This window comes from Felis catus, chromosome B4 (assembly GCF_018350175.1).
Source record: "Felis catus isolate Fca126 chromosome B4, F.catus_Fca126_mat1.0, whole genome shotgun sequence".
NCBI classification, from domain to species: domain Eukaryota; kingdom Metazoa; phylum Chordata; class Mammalia; order Carnivora; family Felidae; genus Felis; species Felis catus.
Genome location: NC_058374.1, coordinates 26,606,304 through 26,632,727, shown reverse-complemented (window position 1 = coordinate 26,632,727; position 26,424 = coordinate 26,606,304). Strand labels below are relative to the sequence as shown.

Sequence of the window (26,424 nt, the reverse complement as noted above, 5' to 3'; positions counted from 1 at the left end):
TTAAAAAAAGAAAGCTATAGTCTTTGCAAATTCTATTTGAAAATTAATGTATAGATTTGGGAAATATATCCCGGTGGAAGGCATATGATAAACTTTAACGCAGAGGACAATGCTTTCTAAGGAAATCAGGATACGAACCTTGTGTCACTGACAGGAGCTGGTGCAGGTTAAGAAGAAGAATGAAAATACATTAAGCTTGCAGAGAAACCATCCTTTCTGCATGGATGTGAGAGCTTTAGAGCAAGAACAGCTTAGGGGAGATAAGCCCAGCTCTTATTCCCAGCAAAAGGGAACTGGAGTTAAGAACATTTTATAAGAATCAGTGTTAAACTAGGTAGGGGTTTACTTGGCCATCAAGAGTGCAGTTTTCACTTGCACTGAGAGGCCAGACTTAGGGCTCAGATAGAAAGGAATGTGCTTCCCTAGCACCCAAGGGAACCGAGAAAGAGAAATTTAGCAGCTGCTTCAAATCTTCTTAGTAGCAGTCGGGGTATATAGCTAAACTAACCAAACAAATAAATGGCTCTGGGTTTGGACTGGCAGTGGAAAGAAGTGAACTAGAATGGAAACTGGAAACAATTTAAAAGACAGCTCTGTATGGGAACATGAGTGAAATGGCTTTATGCAACACATATGCTTATTTGCCTCCTTTGTACCTAATTTGTACCTAACGATCTGCTTGGACTAGATAACCAGTTATACACCCTAAATGGATGACAGTGAAATGAATCTGGAGTGAAAGCACACACATCCCAGAGGCAGAGTGTGAGCTCCTCACGGGACTGTCTGCGTCTTTGATAAAGGTTGGTGAACGAATGAATGATCCCCACTCCGCTCCAGAGCCTACTCTTTAAGCTGCCCCTGCACATTTCCCCCTATTTTTCTTTCAGTTGGGTAGCCACTCTAATGTACTGTGACAGCAAAAAAAAAAAAAAAAAAAAAAAAAAAAAAGGCTATCAATTTTTTCTATCGTAGGTGTATACCCCTTTGCACCGTTGCTTTGCAGCTCCTCCCCTCAGGAAACAGTCTAGTTCACCCTGCTTAAATCTGGATTTGACCATGTGCTTTGCTTTGGCCGATGGGACGTAAGCAAATAGGTTGCAAGCAAAGGCTTGGAAAGTACTTATGCATAAAGGCTTGTCCTCTCTCAGGGACTCTGCCCACTCCTACTCAGAAAAAGTGCAGACTAGTCTCCCAGTGGGTGAGAGAGCCCTAGGAGAGAGAAGCCAGACTTTCCAGCCAATCCAGCCTTTTCAGATGACATAGAGTGAGCTGAGTCCAGCTCACCTTGCATGCAGCAAAACAGACCCCGATTGATTACCCACATAATTGTGAGCAAAGAATGAGACACTACTAGCACTATCAACAGTAGCCAAACTGTAGAAAGAACCCAAATGTCCATCAAGAGATGAATGGATAAAGAAGACGTGGTATGCATATATACAATGGAGTATTATCATTTGGCAATCAAGAAGAATGAACTCTTGCCATTTGCAACTACGTGGATGGAACTGGAGGGCATTGCGTGAAGTGAAATTGGTCAGTCAGAGAAAGACAAATATCATATGACTTCACTCACATGAGGACTTTAAGAGACAAAACAGAGGAACATAAGGGAAGGGAAGCAAAACTAATATAAAAACAGGGAGGGGGACAAAACATAAAAGACTCTTAAATATAGAGACCAAACAGGGTTGTGGAGGGGTTGTGGAGGGGGTGGGCTAAATTGGTAAGGGGCACTAAGGGAGACACTTGGGATGAGCACTGGGTGTTATACATAGGGGGTGAATCGTTGGAATCTACTCTCTAAATCATTGTTGCACTATATGCTAACTAACTTAGATATAAATTAAAAAAGAAAGAAATTTAAAAGATTGAGACTCTGCTACAAGGCACTTTATTTGCGGCATGATTTGTTACACAGCAAAAGCTAACACCGGTACCGAAGGGTATATAGCAATTACTATCGTTCAAATAGAAAATGTTACAAGACTTTACCAACCATGATATGGGGATACCTTTTTTTTTTTGAAGACTAAAATAAATTTAATATTTCTTTATTTTTATACTAATTTATTTTACATTTTAAAAAATAATACAGTTTAAAGCAAGTATTAAAGTACAACACCTAGCTAAAATTAAGTAATTCACCAAATTAAGTAATTTGAATATCCTTAATAATTGAGTCTCCTGTTTCCAGGTCGTAAATCTGATACCCTCTTTCATGTATTTGTGCAAATTAACCGTGCTTATTTTACATCCAAATCTGAAAACCTAAATATGTTTAGTCTTTCAAGTCTGATTTCTGTTATTTATTATTTCTTTTTTAAAAATATCTTTCAATGTTTATTCATTTTTGAGAGACAGAGCACCAGTGGGGGAGGGGCAGAGAGAGGGAGACACAGAATCTGAAGCAGGCTCCAGGCTCTGAGCTGTCAGCACAGAGCCCGATGTGGGACTGGAACCCACAGAACCGTGAGATCATGACCTGGGCTGAAGTCGGACACTCAACCAACTGAGCCACTCAGGAGCCCCTGTTATTTATTATTTCTGTTAACTCTCATTCATGATGACTTGTGTTCCTCATGTATTTTGTATTTTCTGACTGTGAGTCAGTTGTTATAAATTTATCCCTTGTTATTCTTGAAGTCTGTGGGGTTTTTTTTTAGTGATTATTTTTTTTAATTTTTTTTTCAACGTTTATTTATTTTTGGGACAGAGAGAGACAGAGCATGAACGGGGGAGGGGCAGAGAGAGAGGGAGACACAGAATCGGAAACAGGCTCCAGGCTCTGAGCCATCAGCCCAGAGCCTGACGTGGGGCTCGAACTCCCGGACCGCGAGATCGTGACCTGGCTGAAGTTGGACGCTTAACCGACTGTGCCACCCAGGCGCCCCTAGTGCTTATTTATTTTTTAGAGAGAAAGAGAACAAGTGGGGGAGGGGCAGAGACAGAGGGGGACAGAAGATCTGAAGTGGGCCCTGCACTGACAGCAGAGAGCCTGATGTGGGGTTTGAACTCACCAATCGTGAGATCATGACCTGAGTCGAAGTCGAATGCTTAACCAACTGAGCCACCCAAGCATCACTGAAGTCTGTTTTTTGTTTTTAATTTACTTTTGTTTTAAGTGTATTTATTTATTTAGAGAGAAAGAGAGATGGAGCAGGGGAGGGGTAGAAAGAGAGGGATAGAGAGAGAATCCCAAGCAGTCTCCACCCCATCAGCACGGAACCTGACATGGGGCTTGAACCCACAAACCAGGAAATCATGACCTGAGCCAAAAACAAGACTCAGGCCTTTAACTGACTGAGCCACTCAGGCGCCCCTAAAGTCTGTTTTAAGTTGGGTTGTTGCAGAATGGATTTACATTTGTCTTTTCCAGGTACCCAGGGACACATAGGTAGCGTGAATTTGTGCCTTCAAACGTAAGAGGACCTGCTTGTTGCAAGAAACTCTCAGGGAAACATTCCCTACCCACCGGCATCTAGCCAAATCCAAGGCTAAACAGGTAAGTTGTTGTTGTTTTTTAAAATTTTTATCTTTTTGAGTTTATTTATTTATCTTGAGGGGAGAGAGGGAGCGACAGAGAGAGCAAGCGAGAGAGAGAGAGAGAGAGATTGAGAATCTTAAGCAGGCTTCACACCCATCATGGAGCCCAACTCGGGGGCTCAATCTCACCACTGAGAGAGTATGACCTGACCCAAAATCAAGAGTTGGATGCTTTACTGACTGAGCCACCCAGGCGCTCTTAGTTACTGAATTTTGTAATGTATCTATGGTTATGCACTATTCTCATCAGCCTAGTTCCCAGCGAGAATACTGACCTCTAACAAGTACCTGCCTTAATAATAAAGGGTAACTGGTAAACGCACAGACAAACATTTAAAACTGAAAGAGACTTAATGCAACCCCTTCATTTTAATAAGGAGGAAATTGGGGCGCCTGGGTGACGCAGTCGGTTGAGCGTCCAACTTCAGCCAGGTCACGATCTCGCGGTCCGTGAGTTCGAGCCCCGCGTCAGGCTCTGGGCTGATGGCTTGGAGCCTGGAGCCTGTTTCCGATTCTGTGTCTCCCTCTCTCTCTGCCCCTCCCCTGTTCATGCTCTGTCTCTCTCTGTCCCAAAAATAAATAAAGACGTTGAAAAAAAATACATTAATAAGGAGGAAATTGACTCAAAAGATTAAAGGATTTTTCTAAAATAACTTAGCTAGAAACAGGGTTTCTTTACCCTAGATCATTGTCTTAACCATCAGCATGAGTGGTGGCGGTTGGTGACCATAAGATGTAGACTTGGAAACAAGGCAAACTTTGAAAAGAAAATGCTGTGCGTTGAGTAAACCATACCTCTGAGCTGCCTCTGGGTAAACCATACCAAAATAACCACCTCAACACTGTACAGCCCATGCTATTATGGACACCAAGCACTGGACTCATGAAGGTAGCAAATTAGGGAATGGGACATAGCACGGTCAAGTGTTACTGAGAAAGGACTTTAGGCAATAATAGACATGTATAAATAAAATTGATCTATAATGTGTCCTTATAATCTCTGTACCACAACCATGCCTACTTTTTGTAACTTACTTTTTATCCCTCAAAGTCTCTTTCCCTTCTCTGTCTCCTTTCCCCATCAATACTCTCTTCCATAACATTTTAACCAGATTATACCTCCACAATTAATTCTTTACATGGCAGGGGAAGGGTAAAAAGTATGGAACACATAGGCATTGTAATTTCCCCTTCTTCTTGAATTCCCTAGACTTAGTCTTAACTATATAATTTTAGTCATTTTCTCTATATATTTAATTTAAGGGTAAGTTAAGAATAAAACATCATTTTTTCCTTTAAGATAATGATAAGATTGCTGCATTATGCACATCACGATCCATAGCTTGAAAAAAAAAAAACTTGAAGAAAAACAAAAAGCATTAAACTTACCAAACATTTTTAAGACTAGAAGTATCTCCCCCTATCAATCTTGCTAAAAAGAGGATTAAATACCTTTATTTTTTTGTATTTAAAAAAATTTTTTTAACGTTTATTTATTTTTGAGTAGGGGGGTGGGGAAGGGCAGAGAGAGAGGGAGACACAGAATCCGAAGCAGGCTCCAGGCTCTGAGCCATCAGCACAGAGCCCAACGCGGGGCTCAAACTCACGAACCACGAGATCATGACCTAAGCTCAAGTCAGACACTTAACCGACTGAGCCACCCAGGAGCCCCAAGGATTAAATACCTTTAAAGGAATAACCTAGGAATGCCTCTAGCTTTGAAATTTACCAGATAAAGGCTTACGTCCCTACAAAGCAATAAGAAAATAGCAGAACCCTAACCTCTAATTCTGTTTTCTTTTTCTAAAATGTACTGTCTTCTAAATATGCAACCTCCTTGATATAGTATTGACTTTGGGCTTTGGTCGTGTGTGGCAGTAGCTGCCAATACATCAATAATCTGAAAGGTAATGAAAACTCAGTGGTATTGATGGTATGTGAATATGGCCAATTTGCAGTTATTCCGGGATCCTATTCTAGTCCCGTGTTGGTAAGAGTCCCTGGTGTGTTATCTCTTTAGCAATCTCTTATGCTTTTGAGTAAATTGACGTTCAACTTGTTTGTGAAATTATTAGTGCAGAAATTATCATCCTCAAGCGTGAACACATAAAATTGGACTTCTACCTTCTTGAAGTTATGGTCTCCCTAACTCTGAACCTTGCGAGTTTGCATCTTGGGTTGCTTAGTCCCTATCTGCAGTGTAGGAAAGTTCCAGCTCAGACCGGAATAATTCAGATCCTCTGTACGCGGTGGGTAAGGAAAGCTGGTCAGCAGATCATCAGCCCCAACGCTGGATCAGGCTCTCATTGCTGATCGAATCTCATCCTCGCACCCCAATATTTGCAGAACGTTGATTCCACACTGATTACTTCTGTGCCTGAGTCCTTGCCTTCTACTTTCATAGGTTGGAAATTTGACAGCTACTCTTCTGATGCCTCACTACCCCTACCCTTGTGAACGGGGTTCTCCCCCGTTTCTCCAGTTTCAGCTATCCTAGTGAATGACTTCCCCCTCTGAAAGTCACTGTCCTGTGACCAAATATCCAATAGCTAACTCCTAGACCTCCCTTTCCTCCTGGAACTTTTCCAGCTGCCTGACAGATATTTACCGGTCATCTGCCTTGCTGACAGCAGCGTGGCGGGTTCAAGCCCAGATTTCATCACCTCCAAACCAAGACTATGCTTTGTCTCTACTAGATCCTACCACTATCTATCCTTACATTTTAACGATGTTCCCCAAGTGAGAGATTTGGTGAAGGGGGCTGGACAAAGAAACCCTCCTAAGGACACTGCTTTCCTAAATTTTTTTTTTCAACGTTTATTTATTTTTGGGACAGAGAGAGACAGAGCATGAACGGGCGAGGGGCAGAGAGAGAGGGAGACACAGAATCGGAAACAGGCCCCAGGCTCTGAGCCATCAGCCCAGAGCCCGACGCGGGGCTCGAACTCACAGACCGCGAGATCGTGACCTGGCTGAAGTCGGACGCCTAACCGACTGCGCCACCCAGGCGCCCCAGGACACTGCTTTCCTAAACAGTCACCTTGCACGGGCAAAAGCCAACCCTCTTTATCTAGTTGATGTCAGTGTTACTCAAACTCTCAGTGTTTCTGAGAGGAGATGTTCTAGGAGGCCTGGAGCATGGACGAAAAGATGGCCCCCTAGAAGATGGTCTTCACGTTTGGCAGAAAAGGCAAATTTAAAGCTCTCTTGATCCATAAACGAGTCTCTAAAAACAAGTGAGGCTTTGGAATAACAGCCACGAGATTTGGGGAGTCAACGGGCATCCGGCATCTTGAATCAGTGTCTTTCTGAGGCAAAAGGAAAATAACGCATCTACCGTATCTTGAAATGAAAGCAGAACATCGTTTGCCGCAAAGCTAGAGCTTAATGTTTTCAGTGCAACATGGATCCCTTTTCTCAACCTTCATCCAGGATGTCCTGACTACAACTCCCTCTTCAGAGCTAAATGGCAATGACAGCAGAGTCCAAATGGATGATTAATGCCTAAACCCTAAACTTGCCTTGGATCATACGACTGTTTCAGGTAAAAGCAGAGGGTAGCTAAGCCCAAATCATGCAAATTATTGGCGGTAGCAGCCAATGGAGTAATGCCTCTCAGATCTCTTAGCGCAGGAAGATTAATCAGCCTCCCAAGCTGCTGGCCATCCTTCTCAGGTCTGCTCCTGGCCAATGACTGAGCGTGGTGGGGTTACTAAAGAGACCATTCCTGGGAGACAGGGGCTCCTCTGATGAGAGTTTGGCTCAAGGATTCCCTTTTATCCTTGCTGAAACTTTCTTAGAACCACACAGCTGTATGTATGTGGCTTTCCTCCTTCCCTCCCTCCCCGCCTTTTCCTTTTCTCCTTCCCTCTCTTCTCCGCGGGTCTCGGACTCACATCACGGTCTGATAGCTCGCCCTGCCTCCTTCCGCTTCCTCCCTGCGATCCCTCACGGATGTTTTCCCCGATAAGTTTCTTACATATCTAATTCCTTCTTGGCATCCGCTTTCCAGAGACCCTGGACTAAATCAGTATTTACCTATTGTGTTTTGCATGTGCATTCTAAAACCAAACATAATTTCTGAATTCAGGGCCAAGCATCACTCATTAAAAAGAGGAAGATCTAATAATGAAAGAAATACCTATGTGAATTATATGAATCAACTAACTCTGCTGACTTATACATAGACAAGAATAGTCCAGTTGGGAATAACTTAACTAGCTTCAGCAAGGCCCTATAGATTAGAAGAGCCACCGGAAGAACCAAAAGGAAAGCGGTGGGACAAGCCAGTCCTCCCTGTTCTCCGTGCACGGAGAAAGGCATACAACTTCGAAACCACAGCACTGCCCCAAAGCTTGGCTGGGGATAGATAGGGCTCTGGGGGACATCTTATTCCTTCGTTATCCGTCCACTCAGCCACACGATAAAGTCCATCGGGCACCCACTCTATAACAAGCAGTGTGGTGGGCCCTGAACATAAGAGAGATCAGACAAGAGCCTTGCCCTCAAGGCTGATAGGGTCGGGCCCCTCCTGGCCATCACTTGGCATTTTCCCTTTTGCTAGGAACACAGGTGTTCATCAACGGGTATACCTTATACCTTTAGAATTCCTAAGTTTCCAGACTATATCCAGGAATCTACTTGAACTTCATCTGCTGTTAAGGGTTTTTTTTTTTTTTTAACGTTTTATTTATTTTTGAGACAGAGAGAGACACAGCATGAACGGGGAAGGGGCAGAGAGAGAGGGAGACACAGAATCGGAAGCAGGCTCCAGGCTCTGAGCCATCAGCCCAGAGCCCGACGCGGGGCTCGAACTCGCAGACCGTGAGATCGTGACCTGAGCTCAAGTCAGACGCTTAACCGACTGAGCCACCCAGGTGCCCCCGTTAAGGGTTTTTAAATATATACATAAAAAATTAAGTACAAGGATTTGGTTATAGTTTCTTTTCTAGTTTTGAGTTGTTTAAAATTTGTCATATGGAAATTAGGTAAAAGTGAAAAATTGTTTCATAGATTTGAACTTTTTTTTCCCTTTTTTATGTGGAAATGATTTCAAACTTACAGAAAAGTTGAAAGAATAAGAATAGGACTAAGAACATCTGTATTGTTCCCTCATCGTTAGCGTTTTGCCGCCTTTGCTTTATCATTGGTCCTGTCTCTCTAATAATTGTTTTCTGAACTTTGAGGGTAAGTTACACACAATAAGACTCTTTATGTCTCTATATATCAGTGTTTATTTCCTAACAACTGCACAGTTATTAGTTTCAGTAAAATTAACACCACATAATGCTTTTGTCTAATCTAATCTGTCATTGGCACGGGTATTCCCGTGTTGTCAGTTAACTCAATAACGTTCTTTTTTTTTTTTTTAATGTTTATTTTTGAGAGAGAGAGATAGAGAGCAAGCAGGGGAGGGGCAGAGAAAGAGAGAAACAGAGAATCCCAAACAGGCTCCCTGCTGTGAGCACAGATCCCAGCACAGGGCTCAAACTCATGAACCGTGAGATCATGACCTGAGCCAAAATTGAGTCGGACGCTTAACCGACTGAGCCCCCCAGGTGCCCCTCAATACGTTCTTTTTTTTTTTTTTTAATTTTTTTTTCAACGTTTATTTATTTTTGGGACAGAGAGAGACAGAGCATGAACGGGGGAGGGGCAGAGAGAGAGGGAGACACAGAATCGGAAACAGGCTCCAGGCTCTGAGCCATCAGCCCAGAGTCCGACGCGGGGCTCGAACTCCCGGACCGCGAGATCGTGACGTGGCTGAAGTCGACGCTTAACCGACTGCGCCACCTAGGCGCCCCCTCAATACGTCCTTTATAGAAAATTTTCCTGCAGTACAGGAGTCAGGCTAGAGTCAGTTTGCACTTGGTTGTTATGCTTCTTTCTTCTCCCTTCGTTGAGGACATTTCTCCACTGTTCTTGACATTTTTGAAAAATATAGCTCCCCGCCTTTTTTTTTTTTTTTAAATAGAATGTCCTCCACCTTGGGTTTGGCTAGTGTTTCCTCCTGATTAGACGCAAGGGTGCCTTCTGGGCCATAATACTACACAGGTGACGTCCCCTTCTCAGGGTAGTATCTCCGGAGGTATATGATATTCACCTGCTCTTCATTGGTGATGTCGATTTGGATCACCCCAGTCAAGTTGTCCAGTTTCTCCGTTGTATAATTGCTCTTTTCTTCCCTTTTGGCAACTAATAAGCGGTTTGAGGGTGGACACTTCTGGACCAAGCTCCTCATCAAAATGCTTAGATTGAGCATCTACTGATGATCCTTGCCTGCCACAGGCTTCACTATGAGTGCCCAGCTTCAGCGCACCCTCACGTTGATCAGCGAGCCCTGAGCAAAGGTCCTCCTTCTCCCCAGTTATTTACTTACCCGTTTATTACTGCTTATTACCTATTGTCATCAGTACTGACTTGCAGGTTATTATTTCTCCAATGATTTATACTGTTAATTATTTTTGTGCTCCGATCGCTCTGGATTTGGCCGATGCGTGCCCCATCAGGCTGGCTCCCGTGTCTTTGTGACATGCCATGGGTATTTTTGTAATCTTATTTTAATTTTTAATTTTTAAATCTTATTTATTTTGAGAGAGCGATCACACACGCACGTGTACACTCACAAGCAGGGGAAGGGCAGAGAGAGAGAGAGAGAGAGAGAGAGAGGGAGAGAGGAAGAGAATCCCAAGCAGGCCCTCCACTGTCAGCACAAAGCCCAAGGTAGGGCTCCAACCCAAAAACCGCGAGATTGTGACCTGAGCTGAAATCGAGAGTCCAACGCTTAAGCGATGGAGCCACCCAGGCACCGCGGTATTTTTTTAATAACTGCATTTTTAATAATAAATCCTACTATCGCTGGAAGAAAAGAAAAAGAAAAACTAGATTAAAAAAAAAACGCAGATCTTATCGAAAAGAGTTTCAGGCTGCTTTGTGGTTGCTTGAATTGTATTCTCATAGTCCTTTGGGTTATAACGTTTTTTTTCCTTCAATAAGTAAAAATGTCTTGAGCATACATCGTGCATCACGTGTGCAAGACCCTATTGAAGTCCAACGGGAAGGTTAAAGAGGTATAAATTTTGGTCTTCCTGACGCTAAGGAATTGCTAATACATCTTTAGACGGAAGGTCTCCGAGGGCTCTCGGAATGTTGAATAACACGTGAAGGCAAAGCACATACGAAGATAATCAGAAGTTAAGTAAAACCTCCTCCTTCTGAGGAGTTGCAGGGAAACCAAATCGATTTGACCTGGTGCCAGCCCTGCCTTCCTGAGCTCTCCTGGGGGCCGTGGACAGCCCAGACCCACACTTGCCAACGTCCCCTGCCCACAGGAAAGCATCGGAGAGGCGCTGGGGGACAGAGGAGAAGCAGGGACCCTTCTTCTTTAGAAGCCGGTGTGAACAGCTGCAGGCAGCTGACGTGGGTGTTGGCCTGTGGTTTTCAGTTGTACTCTGGGAGTCCCGGCTGCGGTGCTGAAGGAGACTGTCTGCCTCTGGGTGCCATGCCCTCTCATCCCTGTCTTGTCTCCAGACGTGTTTAGGTCCCTAGTCCCCAGCACTAAACGTCACGCTCAAACCACGGAGGTGGCTTCTGTTTTCCTAATAGAATGTGACTCATCAGTCTCTTATTTATTTGTCACCCGCTTGTACATTTGCCGCGAGCCAGGCACTCTGCTTCGCAAATACGAACGCCTTTGATCCTCGTAATAACCCCGTGAAGCAGGCAGTTATTTTTTCCTGATAGGCACAGAGGTAACTTGTCTAAGGTCACGGCGCCGGTAAGCAGTGGAGCTGGGATTCAAACCCAAAACGTGTGACTCCGGAGTTCACGCCTTTATTCCTGTAATTTTAACGAACAATACCTATGAGGCGGTATTAGTCGGCTCAGGTTGCCATTGAAATATCATACACGGGGTGGCTTAAATCACAGAGATTTCTTGTCTCACAGTTCTGGAGGCTGAAAGCGCCAAGATCAAGGTTCTGACAGATTGGATTTCTGGTGAGAGCTCTCTTCTTGGCTTGCAGATGACGACCTTCTCACTAGCTGCTCATGTGGCCTTTGCTCAGTAGACAGAGAGAGAGAGAGAGGGAGAGAGAGAAAGCGCTCTCGTGTTCCTTCTTACAAGCACACTAATCCTATCAGATCAGAGCCCCAACCTTATGACTTCATTGAATCTTTTTTCTCCTAGTTGTGTTGAGAAACAACTGACACACAACACTATGTAAGTTTAAGGTATACAACATAACGATTCAATTTATGTGTGTTGTGAAATGATCACCATGATAAGTGTAGTTAACATCAACTCATATAAGATACGAAAGAAAGAAAGGAAGAAAGGAGATAGAAGATAGAAAAGAGAGAGAGAAAGAAAAAAGAAAGGAGAAGAAAAGAAAAGAAAGGAAAGGAGAAAAGAATAGAAAAGACAAGAAAAGAAAAGAGAAGTTTTTCTCCTTGTGGTGAGGACTCAGGATTTTCCCTCCTAACAGCTTTCCCGAACGTCACACAGCAGTGGTGGCCGTAATCATCACGTTACACATCACATCCCCAGTGCATATTTATCTTCTAAGTGGAAGTGTGTGCCTTTTGACCACCTTCTCCTATTCCGTGCATTAGGATAGAAGTTCCATGGGATCAGGATGGCATTTCCTCTTTGTTCACTGGGGTATCCCCAGCGCCTAGAACAGTGCCCAGCAGAGCTGCTCAGTAAATACTTGTGGAACTATTGACTAAATTGGTCGTGAAGTTCTTACCCCCTGAATAGTTGTTTGTTGCTGCATAACAAATCACCCCAAAGTTAGCGGTTTGTTCTCTCATGGTTGCTATGGGTCAAGAATCTGGGGACAGTTTGGCGAGGGAATTTGAAGTCACCTCGGGGCTCGCTGGGGGAGGATCCCCTGCCAGGCTCACTCACAGGCTGTTGACAGGGGCCCTCCGTTCTTCAACATAGGGACCTCGCCATGGACCTCACCACAGGCTTCCCCACAAGAGAGCAGATGACTTTCCCCAACGGGCGTGATGGGAGACAGACGGAGAGCCACACACATCCAAGACAAAAGCTCCAGTCTTTCGATAATCTAGTGTCAGAAGTGACATCTCGTGTCACACTCATTAAGATGGCTATTCTCAAAACAACCAGTAAATAACAAGTCCTGTTATGGATGTGAAACAATTGGAACCCTTGTGCACCACCAGTTAAGAATGTAAAATGGTGTAGCTGCTGTGTAAAACAGTTTGGTACTTAAGCAAAAAAGTAAGCATTGAGTTACTGTGCGATGAAGCAATTCTACTCACAGGGATATTCCCAAAAGAATGGAAGCAGGGACTTGCACACTCATGTTCGCAGTGGAATTATTCACAATAGCCCCAAAGCGGAAGCAGTCCAAATGCCCATTGGCAAAGGGCTAAGCAACTGTGGCATATTAACGTATCATACAGTAGAATATTATTTAGCCTTAAAAGGGAAGGAAATTCTGACACAGGCCACAACATGGATGAACCTTTGAGGACATGATTCTGAGTGATGTAAGCCAGTCACAAAAGGACAAATACAGTATGATTCCACTTACAGGAGGTAGCTAGAATAATCAGACTCCCAGAGAATAAAAGGACGGTGGTCGCTAGAGGCTGGGGGGCAGGCGGGGAATGGGGAATTGTCTAATCGGGATAGAGTTCCAGTTTGAGATGATGAAAAAGTTCTGGACGCGATGGTGGTGTTGGTTGCACAACACTGTGAATGGCATTACAGTGAACGGCACCCTGAAAGATGCCACCCATGCTTTCGGTGAGTCAAGAATCTGGGAACAGCATAGCCGGGCGATTCTGGGTTGGGGGGTCTCTCTCAAGACTCAACTGTCCACGGAGCCATCCACTGAGAAATGGTTACATAGTCAATATCATATTAAATATAGTTAACCACAATATTTAAAAATAATAATAAAAATGAAGAAGCGACATAATTTCGGCCAAAAGACTGAGTGAGTTCCAGCCCACACTCAAGGAGAGAGGAATTAAGTTCTGCCTCTTGAGCTAAGGAGTAAAAAAGAACTTGCGGGTGTATTTTTATTTAAAAAAAAAATTTTTTTTTTAACGTTTTATTTATTTTTGAGACAGAGACAGAGCATGAACGGGGGAGGGTCAGAGAGAGGGAGACACAGAATCTGAAACAGGCTCCAGGCTCTGAGCCGTCAGCACAGAGCCTGACGCGAGGCTTGAACTCACTGACCGCGAGATCATGATCTGAGCCGAAGTCGGCCGCTTAACCGACTGAGCCACCCAGGCGCCCCTTCGGGTGTATTTTTAAAACCACCACGCCTTTCAAAAGGCTTCCATTCCAAACTAGACATAATTGATGTAAAGTTAGAAAAATACACAAACGACTTGCACAATGTACTACATGAACAATTTCAGCGGGAGGGCTTGATGTGAAGACTGACCTAGGGGTCAAGAGTGAATATGTGGGGTAAGGGTAAGTATCTTTATGTTGCGTTTTAGTGCTCAGTGTTTGCCTCTTAACACGTGTGGGACCTGAAATATATTAAGAATATAATACTGGTAGAGAGATTAGCATACGTATAACATATTTTATCCAAGCTCAGTGAGTTAAGATTCTCTTAGAAAGAAAAGTCTACCTTTCATGATCTCAAATCAAAGGCCCTAAGGACTGTATTTGGAGTTGCAGCCACACGATCTGCAAAGATTATAATCTGTATAAATTGTAATTCTAGAGGCTTCTTAATGAATTCCCCTGTATCTCCACGCATGTAACACCGTGGGCCTCTCAGGCACAGAATGGAATGGGGGTGGCCGTAGGCTTCCTGGGGGGGTGGTGTGGCTGATGATAAGCCGAAGCATCTGTTTACAAATGCCCTTAAAATCCCCTTACAAGCCCTCCAGTTACTAACACCAAGCAAGATCATCAACAGATAGAGAACACCCAGATGACAGCAATTTCCACTTCTTTCCAAAGCAATGTGTTAACTAAACATACATTCTCTGAATAAGTTCTCTTAAATAGCTTAGTTTTTCCTGTGTATAATCAGAGTTTTATTTTTTTCTTTTTGATTTGGCCATTTATTTCTTCCTAGACAGGTATCTTCTACTTCTGATTTTTTTTAATGTTTATTTATTATTTTGAGAGAGAGAGAGAGAGAGAGAGAGAGAGAGAGAGAGACAGCGTGAGTGGGGGAGGGGCAGAGAGCGAGAAAGAGAGAGAGCGAGAGACAGACAGAATACAAAACAGGCTCCAGGCTCTGAACTCACGGACCATGAGATCCTGAGATCATGACCTGAGCCGAAATCAAGAGTCGAATGCTTAACCGATTGAGCCGCCCAGGCGCCTCTGTTATCTTCTACTTTTGGAAAGTTTATGTTAGGCCACTTCACTTTTGCAAAAGACCTACCCTAGTACCTGTTCTCCCTGAGAGGAATCCAAAGAGGATTTTTGCTTTTGTGAGAAAAGGTGAAAAGCAAAAACAGCATTCAGCATTTGTTTTGCAGCAAGCCCTTAGAGAGGCAGCATGTAGCCCAGGCAGGGCCTGGCCCCTTCCCCAGGAATTCTACTCAGCAAGTCAGCATTAAGCGGCCAAGGCTTTGAAACTGCGTCCACGAGCGTCTGTGCTTTATCTTGATCTATTTTGTGCATCCGTTGGCAAGATGCGTCCTAAGATCAAATCAGAAAACCCGAAGAGTGAGGTTCAGTCTTCTGAATGTCCAGCTTCAGCTCAGGTCATGATCTCACAGTTTGTGAGTTCAAGCCCTGCCTGGGGCTCCCTGCTGTCAGCATAGAGCTCACTTTAGATCCTCTGTCCCCCTCTCCCTCTGCCCCTCCACTGCTCATGTACTCTCTCTCAGAAATAAATAAAAAACATTAAGGAAAAAAAAAAACCTTAAGAGGGGTGCCTGGGTGGCTCAGTCAGTTAAGTGTCCCACTCTTGGTTTTGGCTCAGGTCATGATCTCACGGTTTGTTGAGTTCGAGCCCCCACCGGGGCTCCGTGCTGACAGTGAGCAGCCTGCCTGGGATTCTCTCTCACCCACTCTCTCTGTCCCTCCCCTACTCACATTGTCTCTGCCTCCCCCAAAGTAAATACATAAACTTAAAAAAAAAAAAAAGCTCAAGAGAGGTTATTTTGCAGGTCTGGAACACTCAAAAACGTCCCATCCACTTTAATGGAAATTGCCTCTTTGCGCCACTCTGGCTTACGAAAGGTTTCACAGGAACGCTTTACTTCTGGATAGCGGTGGAAACCTACACTTCTTTTCCCTTCTGAGAGACCAAACTGTTTCCAATGTAAGCTAACACTGCACAGGCTTTTTTTTTTTTTTTTTTTTCTCTCGTAGTATTGTATCAGCTTTCCTTCCTCTTCTTTTTTCTTTCCCCAGAGCATATTACAAAAGAGTTTTAGCTCTTTTCTCAATATTAAGCAGTTGCTTTCTGGGGAAAGGAATCAATCAGCAAGAGAATAAACTTTAAAAAAAAAAAAGGAAAAAAAAATCAGCGCCCTCTCTTTTGCTTTTTGTTATTTGACATGCCTGTAGTTACACCTCCTTCGGGAGACAACAGGACTTTATCAAGAGTTATACATAAATTATCACCGATTTTTACCAAAACGGAGATTCCCATGCACTGGGGGCTTCCTACTGTTACTGCGTACTTTCCCTGGATCATCTTCAAAATTCCTTCCCCTCTTCATCTCCCATTTTTCCCCTCCCCCTCCCTCACACTTTCTCTAATAGGAGTAAAGGAGTTCCCATTCTATTTCCATCTTTAGTGCTCACCAACCAACAGTGCTGCCCCCCCCCCCCCAAGGTCACCTTCGCTGCTCAGGAATTGAACAATCTCTCTCCCTCCTATACAAGCAAGGCACCTGTGGGCTGGGAGGGTTTTGTCTTTTGTAAGGGAGCTGGGGACAGCTGGGAGGTGTTGTTTTATTTGAGCGAAGTGTCCTAATGTGTGCTTTTCCACTCCCCTTCTAGTGGAGGAGGAGACCGGGGGTGACACCAAGCGACAACTGAAAAAATTTTAAGCTGCTGGCAACAAATTGGGGCTCACATGACCAGGCTTGCTCCCTGACATCCCGTCCCGCTTAGTGCCTGGGAGATTTTGTCATGGACAGCAGACACGTCCCCTCAGACTCCAAGTTCACTTTCCTGTGTTGCTAAGCTTTCATCCTAACAGCGGTCACTTTCTACATAAAACTGAACAAGTGTCGTGGGTCGAATCATTTCTTTTATAAAGGTAGCTCATTATTAACAGAACACCGTCAGAAGTCTCTCGAGAAATTGTGCCATATTTAAGACAGAGCTTTCTATCAAATTTGGAACGTGTGTGCTAATGTTTTCAGTACAGTGAAGCACATATCAATGCTCGCGGCTGGGTTCCTCCAGGAAGCCGACTGGCAGGTGGAGATGCGTGTGTAGGATGTTTACGCAGGAACGCGCCCAGCATCTCCCTTGAGGAAGGGAGAGGAAGAGAACGAATCAGGGCCGGGGACACGGCAACGTTGGGCTGCGGTGAAGGCTGTTTAACAACAGCTCCAGTGGGCACCACAGAGAGCTCTGAACTTGGGACAGCCTCTCAGAGCTGCCCCATTTGTGTCAAAGTCTAGGCCAGTTAGTCAACTGGATGTGGGCCACCGTGGGAAGGGTGTATAACCTTGGGTGGGGCGCTTGTTTTTCAACTGAGGCAATGTCCCAGGAGGCCAGTCGCTGAGAGTTGTCTGCAGGCAGCCCTCCCACAGCTGGGGGACTAAGGTCAACATCTACACAGGTAATGGGTGGTCCATCGGGATGCCTTTTTGCAAGAACATCCATCGTGAGTCTGAAAGGGTGAATTCACATAAACTATGGTGAGGTGGTCTCCCTGGTCTAAACAGAAGACTCTGTGCCTCCGGGCTGGTGGATGGCTCCCGGGCCAGCTGTCAGACAAAGAAGAGCAGAGAAGGAAGTTTATGCCAAACCCTCCTCTTCCCCTACCCTCCCGGGCCAAGTCTCCTCCTTTGTTCCTACCTCACCAGAAGGCAACTCAGATGACCCCTGCCCCCACCCCAGGGCAGGGGAAGGGGGGCTTTCTAGCTGGGACAGAGGAAGACCAGACATCATGCCTGCACTTACCCCTCTTCCGGTCTAACACCTGTCTTAAAGCTTCAGCCAAACAAATTCTTTGTCTTTTTTCATGCTTTAGTCCTACGTACTGTCCTTTTGTGATAACCTGAAAATGTGGCCCAAGCTGAGGAAGGGACAACTTTTCTGGAACAATGATTTTCTTTGCTCCTCTCTTCCCTCCCTCCTCCGTCCAGTTAACCCCGAGCTCAGCACCCTTTGAATGGGATACAGCTGTGACGTTTACCCTCCACGCTCAGCAGGAACCCCTGCGTGAACTTTCTGGCGCCATTTTGGAGGAGGGATATCAAACGTAATCACCACCTTCTGACATTCTGGAAAATTTGTGCCAAACCCACAGAAGTGAGTGGGAAAATAAGACAAAATCATCTGAAACCCATTGAGGAATCGGTCTTTCATGTTAGGAAAAGAGAATGTATTCAGATTTCTCTTCAAAGTTTTCTTTTGGAGTTGAGCTTTCTTTGTACAGGGGCACATTAGAACATATTATAGGTTCTGTGACTTGGTTATATTTACAGAGGAATTTTTTATTCTATTTATTATTTGAAATTTTCGGTTTTGAGTACAAAATAATATATCACTGACTATTGTCTGGCTAGAATCAAATAGGAATGTCTCTGTGTAGACAATGCAGAGATAGTTGGTGTAAGTGTGTAAGGAAGAGATGAGTGTGAATTCACCTTCTTCATAACTTGTTAGATAGGAAATTTAGAGGAGTTGATAAACCTTTGACGAAATGAAACCTAGCTTGTTGAAATAAGTTTTTTTTTAATTTAAAAATAATTCTTCAATAATGAGACAGAAGAAAATTATGAAGAGCAGGTCCCACATGAGATGAAGAAGTATAAAGAAACAGAACATCACTAACTTATACAAAAGAATCTCTCAAAGATTCAGAAAGAAAAGAAGAAATAATCCTTCGGAGGCATCAGATTAATCTCTCAAGTCTAACTCATAATGTGCATGATTTGAGTTTCTGTCTTGCTGATGAGAGAAAATATTACTTTCTAATTTTTTTGTTGTTGTCTTAGGATTTCCACAGACTTTCGTGCTGGTAGCAATGAATGCTGGGAGCTATTCATTCCAAAGAGAATGCTAGATACAGCCACAGGCCCAAATTAGCTTGATAATCCTCACTCCACATTTCACCTTGTCTGTGGAAGGGAAGCAATGAGAGATGAGGTGAGGGAGATTCAAGGGATTCCATGTGTTTTCTATTGTCACATAGCTAATAAGCACTACAGCCACCATTTAATCTAGGCATGGGTTATTGTAAAGTTCATGTTCTTTTCACCACCCCAGGCTGACTCCTGGAAAAAGTTTTCTCAGTAACCATCAAGAACCTGTGACCCGGAAAATGGGATATAAAAGTTCCAACAAAATGTCAGGGGCGCATTCTTACAATGCCAATAGATTTCAGATGACTACTTTAGAAGAGAACATAGAGACTTTTAGCTGAGGACAGAATATCTGGGTCTTACAGAGTTTACTTAATTTGAGGTTCAAAATGTGGTTTATGTGCAGGGCGCCTCGGTGGCTCAGTCGCTTAAGCCTCCGACTCTTGACTTCTGCTCAGGTCATGATCTCACGGTTCATGGGTTCGAGACCCACTCAGGGCTCTGTGCTGACAGCTCAGAGCCTGCTTGGGATTCTGTCTCCGTCTCTCTCTGCCTCTCCCCCGCTTGCTCTCTATCTCTCTCTCAAAATAAATAAACATTAAAAAAAACCACATTTGTTAAAATAAATAAGTAAATAGATAAATAAATAGAGTTTATGTGTAGTTTTCCTAGGAGAAAGTTCATAGACTATCAGCTTCTGAGTGATGCTCATGACATTTAAGTAATTTACATGCTAAATGATCAAAGTAAGACAAACAAAAAGTAGACACTAGAGATTATGCTAACAGAGGAGAAGGAAAGGCAAACAGAAAAAGGACGAAAAGGAGCAGCTAGAGCAAAACAATTCTTGCCTTCTCTTTCTCCTTTTGCCCCCATTTTTCTTTGCCTCGTACATTTGTTACCTGCCAAGGAACAAATAATGGGCTTGGGACTCAAAGAACTGATATCAGGAAGTGCAAAGGGGTGCAAGGCCCTTCTTTCCTCTCTTACAGACCCGGTAGGTATGGGGGTTAGGAAGGGTAGAATTGTTGGCACCGTTTCTAAGACTGGCCCTGAGTTAAAATATCAGCAGATATGGCGGAACTGAGCCACGACCAGAATTGAATAAGATAATCGGAAATCACAATGGCATTCTGACTCAACAATGAATAGGGTAGCAAGCCCAGTCTATAGTTTAGCGTATTTTGTGTAAAATTACAGCGCATTGTATATAATATCGCGATCATAGTACATATGCATTTTGGACTTACGAGAAATTTGAGGTTTCTTATCACGGTTAGTGGTAAGAAAAAAAAAAAGAAGAAAGTGAATGGTTGTCAAACCAGGTTGACAGAGCAAGTTCTGGGTTCTTTCTCCAGGTCAACCGCTGATTGACTCACTTTTACCTCACTTACTTTTTCCAGGTCATCGAGCTTCCTAACGCCCCTCTTTCAACGACAGAAAGTGTTTTCTCTTGTTTGCATGGAAGCAAATGCGGTAAAATTAGTTATAAAGATAAAAATGGATTTCAGGAGGGCAATGTTCGAATAAAGCTCAGATTTACAGAACTGGAGATTTCTTACCATGAGTTGGTTTTAAATGATCAGAAGACCCTCTGATACTGATGCGCGAACGAGAAATAGGGATCTCAGTCGAATTATTCAGAATAAGACTCGGTCGTGCTGCAGTGGCAAATAACCCTTAAAATCTCTGTAACTTATTTTTTTCGCTCATGCTGTATTGAAAGTTGACAGCGGTCTGGCTTTACGGACCAGCAGAGACTCACGCTGACACGGGCTTCACTATCTCAAGGCACCATGTTAGCACATGGCTTCATTAGCACCATGGCAAAGGCACAGTGTGAACGCAACTAAATCCTACTCATGGCCCAGGGGGGGTCAGAACTGGTCACTTGACCCCAAGTGAACAGGAAGGGACTAGCAAGGAGAGGCGTGTCAGATGTGGTGATACGTCTAAGCTCCAGCACATGATGTTCTTTGGCTTTGTGGAGATTGTATCAGTATTACCATCAATTGAGGCACATGATTAGTAGCGTGTTTATTTAAACGGCATGATAGGGAGTTGCTGAGTCGGCTTATGCAGCGTTGAATACAAGAATTTTCATAAGTTAAAAAAAAAAAGAATTCTGGTAAGTTAGGGAAGTTTATGTATTTTAATAAGCATCGGAATCATTAGAGAAATCACTGAAACACAGATTCTGGGGCACCTGGGTGGCTCAGTCAGTTGAGCTTCTGACTTTGGCTCAGGTCATGATCTCCAGGTTTGTGAGTTCAAGCCCCACGTCGGGCTCCCTGTTGTCAGCCTGTCAGTATACGGAGCCCACTTGGGATCCTCTGTTCCCCTCTCTCTCTGTCCCTCTCTCACTTGTGTTTTCTCTCTCTCAAAATAAAAATAAATAAACATTAAAAAGTAATAAAAAAAAAAAAGTAAGACAAAGATTCCTGGTCCCCTATCCCTAGAGATTTTTAATCCAGTTAACCCGAGGGGCAGTCCAGGAATTTGGATTTTAACAAGCACCTCTGAGAGTTTTCATGCGGGTGGTCTTCATGGTTTGACAAACACAAGATTATTGGTTTCTGCCTTATGACAGTGATATGTCAGAGTTTCAGCATGTGTGTGTGTGTGTGTGTGTGTGTGTGTGTGTGTGTGATATTTTATTCTGAGGGGTACAGTGCTAAGAAGGTTGTTAGTTCTATCTCACTGATTTTCACAAGATAAAGCCTTGGTAGAAACGGATCTGAAAACTTCAGAGGTGTATGGTGAAAAACAGCTGAAAATTCAAGAGAATAAGTAGAAAGTACATGGAGAGAACCTGGGGGTGATAAAGACCAGGAGAAGGTGCAGAAGGAGAGTAGAAATGAGGGTAATGAACATCCCTGGTAGACCAATCATGTTCCTGGATACAGGGATTAGTTTATCTGGGTCAACATATGGTCTGGTAGGAAGAACAGGAGCTGAAAAGTGCTCTACAATATGACAAAGGACTCTTGCGATGGTTTTTATTTAGAGGCACTTAACTGAAAAACTAAGACAGTGCTGAGAAGGGGCAAAATACAGCTGAATTCCTTGTCATTATTGAAAATGTGGTAATTTACACAAGAAATAGAGACACGCACAAATATCATGTACCCTTTTTTTGTAGCTTTTATATACTGACAAAAAAAAATTGGAAATCACCTGAATGTTTGCCAGTTGGAATCTGGGTAAGTGCTTTTGACCTCATCCATGTGATTGGGATGCTATGTAACCATGAAAAGTGCTTTGGGGGCGTCCAGGAAAGAGTGATGGATTAGCAGGTTTACAAAAATCTCCTTCCAATACTCACTGGAATGAACAAAACAAGATATACCAAAGAAAGTATCACCCAACAAAGAATCTAGGGGATTTTCACAATCTCATATTTCAGACTTCAAGAAATACAAATCTAACTCCAAAACAATTAAGCCTAAATTGATATAAAATTCTGGGAATCAATCCACAACTCCCTTTTTGGAGTGAGAAGAGGCAGAATTTCTGAAAATCCCACTAAAAATAATTCTCACTTTGGAAAGACAGGAAATAGGGGCCTGAATTGGCAAAAGAAAAGATCTGGAATGTTCCGCTTGGGGCCCTTTTTCCTCACTGTAAAGCCAAACATTGGTCGAAGGCCACAGTGGTGGGACAGAATCCAGAAATCAGTTTTTTTTTTAATTCTTTTATAAATTTATTTATTTTTGAGAGAGAGAGTGAGCATGAGTGAGCAGGGGAGGGACAGAGAGAGAGGGAGACAGAGGATCCAAAGCGGACTCCATGCTGACAGCAGAGAGCCTGAAGTGGGGCTCAAACTCATACACCATGAGATCATGACCTGACCCGGCAGTGGACACTTAACCGACTGAGACACCCAGCCACCCCCAGAAATCAGCTTTTAGCAGCAATTGCTTGTGAAGGACTGACAGCTTCCGACAGAGCAAGCTGGGTGGGGGAAAGTGCCTGCGGCCACACAAGGCCAGGTGTTCATGCCATTCAGCAGGGCTCTGCCTCCAGCTTTGATCAGCCAGAGAGGGGAGACATACCCACACCTCCAGACCCCACCACCACCCATGGGACAAAGTAGGCTCTCTATTCATTGGACTGGGCCTCTTGTCAAGGGTCTCAATGACAGCAACACAAATCAAATGAACGTGCAAATTGTTCCCAGCTTTGATGGCTGGCGGAACCACTGTCCTCCCCAGTCTCTTCAGGCAGCCCTGGGACCAATACATATAAATGGTGTAGATCCAAGTGCCAGTCAGAGGAAACAAACCACGCTTGAGAAAAACAGGGAGATAACCAAAGAGTGCACGGGTATCGTTTGGGGAGTGCAGCGCAGGCCCGCATAGACCTGCCACTAGTTCAAAATGACTAAGCAAGGAGAAACCCGTCTTGGGGTCTGTGGGATAACCCTGCCTCCCACCCCCTCAAAGGAAAAGAAAAAGAAGAGCCCGTTCTGGAAGAAAGGCTCAGAAAAGTGCTTCTCTTCCTAAGTAAATTCAACAACAACATAGGCTCAAAATAACAGAACGAAGAGGCTTGCGGAACCCCCAGAGACCCAGGACTCACAATGTATGCAGTAGTCCGAAGAACCCTCGTTGCCTCCCTTCAGGAAAGGGCTGCGTCCATCTTATGAAGTTGTGGCTGTTGTTTCAAACGGATAGAGGGGAAAGGGTGAGGCACATTGGCTAGCCAGAGGGGAGAACTGACGTGAACATGTTGACAGCCTATCTAACCACACATTCTCCTTTCATCTCGCCTGACAGAATCCCCACTGAGTTAAGGTGTCCGCCCCTCCTCCCTTAGCCATGCCCTTCAGAACAGGCTGACCCCCAGCCTGGGCTCTGTACCTGACCAGTCCTAGCTCATGAGCGATTAGGGTTGCCCTGGTGACTGTTATTGGTCAAGCAGGGCGTAAGACACAAGCTGACCCATTAGACTTAAAGAATGAGCTGATATTTCCCCGGGGCAGAGGGACACAAGAAGGGACCGTGCAGTCTCGGCTGCCACTGGAAGCCATCTTGTGACCATGAGGAGAACGGGCTTGCAGATAAGGGTGCTGAAGACAGCAGAGGAGAGAAACAAAGCACCTGCAATCTTGATGACAATGTTGAGCCCGTCCTACCTCTGAACTTTCTGTAGTTGGGTTGCTTATGCCAATCGAAGTCACAGTTTCCTAACAAATACTGCGGGTCCCCCCCCTCCCTCGTCTTGTCTGTACACGGTTGGCATTTCTTTCACATTTAGCGGTTATTCCTTTTGTAATTAGGAAGAAAGATGTTTATATTTTGACAAGTGAATACAGAAGAGATTGACACTAGCTAAAATGCATTATTAAATTAAAAAGCAGGTTACAGAGTTTTTTAATGAGATGATCCCAATTTTATTTGAAAAGGTGTACACAATGCCCTGTATGCACAGGAAAAAGCCCGAAGGAATGCATACCAAAATAATTGCAATTGTTTTTGAATAGTAAGACTATGTGTGCTTTTCCCTTTTTCGTTTTGTCGGATTCCCCCCCATCCCCACATAATGAATACGAAATGACTTATAAATTAAAATTTATTTATTTATTTATTTAGGGTGTTGGGGAGGGGCAGACAGAGAAGGAAAGAAAGCGAATCCCACTGCCGGTGCAGAGCCCAGTACAGGGCTCGAACTCACGAACATGAGATGGTGACCTGAGCGGAAGTTGGACGTTAACCGGCCGAACCACCCAGGCTCCCGGAAAAGATAAATCAAAATTTACATAAAAATTGAGGTACTCTGATTGGGCCAGTAAATACTGCCACTTCTTCTCCTGCCAGGTCTGCGTTTGTAATATTTTGCAATTCTTAAGAAGAAACAGAAGAAAGGCTGGCGGCCCCTCCTCTTTCCACCAACCCCAGCATTCAATAAATACAGCAGAGGCCACCGTGTTGTTGGACTCGGGCCTCGCTGGCCGCCCCGCAACCCCCACACCTCTTTCCCCTGGAACCCTGAAGAGGTTTCCTCTCTCTTCTCACGGAGGTGAGGCCAACACTGGTGGTTGGAAGGTCTTGGCTGATATCAGTTTGCCCCCTGAGGGGGGTCTACCTCAGACATGCAGCAAACCCAGGGCCTGGTCCTATCAGGATGTTATATTTTAAGGATCAGCAATCAAAACCAAAGACGGCTTTCCATGCCCTGGAAGTAAATGCTCAATTCAAAATTGCAATGAGACATTTCTCATGAGCATCTTCCTCCCACCATCTTCATATTCCTCTTGAATTTTTTTTTCTTATTCCCTTTTTATCATGCACTGTATGGCAAGTTCTTTGTATATATTAAATCACTTAATCCTCATAAAACCTACTGGCATTATTGAAACTATTTTATGGATAAGTCTCGAAGCAGACTTTCTCAGCCTTGGCACTATTGACATTTGGGACGTGATCATTCTTTTTTATTTATTTATTTAGAAAAAAATTTTTTATGTATATATTTTTTTTATTTTTGAGACAGAGAGAGACAGAACATGAACGGGGGAGGGTCAGAGAGAGGGAGACACAGAATCTAAAACAGGCTCCAGGCTCCGAGCTGTCAGCACAGAGCCTAACGCGGGGCTCGAACTCATGGACTCTGAGATCATGACCTGAGCCAAAGTCGGATGCTTAACCGACTGAGCCACCCAGGTGCCCCATGATCATTCTTTTTTAGAGGGCAGTTCTGTTTAGCAGCATCCTGGGCCCCAACCCAATAGATGCCAGTAGCACCCCACTCTCCTCCCAGCCGGCTGGGACAACCCAAAACACCTCCAGACGTTGCCAAATATTTCCCCGGGGGTAAAATCACCAATGAAGAATCACTGGGAGGTGAAATAACTCACCCAAGTCTCGTAACAGAGTGGAAGTCAGATTTTGAATCCAGGTCTGAATCAAAGCTTATACTCTCAATCATTATGTGTCGCACTGTTTTTCCTAGCTTTATCTTCTCCATTCCTTCTCTCTGCCCCCAGGCACACTGTTCTTGCCCCCCCCCTCCCCCGGCCATAACACAGCCTGGAACTTTCCTCCTTTTCCCATATGGCTTGGACCCATATGTCAGTTCTGATCAGTAATCAAAAGAGAGTTGGACAAAGTTGTCACCTAGATCAGCTCCACCTCCAAATCTTAAATTTTATTATGTCAGTCTCTAATTTTTTTTTAAGTTTATTTTTGAGAGGGAGGAGTGGGGCAGAGACAGAGGTAGACAGAGGATCTGAAGCGGGCTCAGCCCTGACAGCAGGGAGCCTGATACAGGGCGTGAAGTCATGAACCGTGAGATCATGACCTGAGCCGAAGTTGGACGCTTAACCAAGACACCCAGGCTCCCCTCGTGACGTCAGGCTCTGATTGTAGCCTCCACGGTTTGCTCTGGTATTTCTCCAGCCTACACTCTGGAAACTCAGGACTTCCGGTGTGCCGTGGTTGGCCTGGTACCTAAGGCGCAGAAGAGATGCCCGTATTTGTCAAGTTTAATGAAAGGAAATCCCACACTACTTTATCCTCTAGCTCGTTAAGAGATCCGTTCCCTCATATCACTCCTCTCCCTTTTCCCCTTAGTTATTCAGTGGACAGTTATTAGCCAACTAATTACCATTTGCTATGTAGTCTCCATTCTCAGAAA

General features: G+C 44.1%; 1 long non-coding RNA gene across 1 annotated transcript; it reads left to right on the top strand.

Moving 5' to 3' along the window:
• On the top strand, nucleotides 1-25,177 carry LOC102900110. Its single transcript, XR_002743695.2, has 4 exons — nucleotides 1-803; nucleotides 3,383-3,508; nucleotides 21,929-21,989; nucleotides 24,606-25,177. It is a non-coding gene; the product is annotated as an uncharacterized LOC102900110 (long non-coding RNA).
• Nucleotides 25,178-26,424: the final 1,247 nt, after the last annotated feature.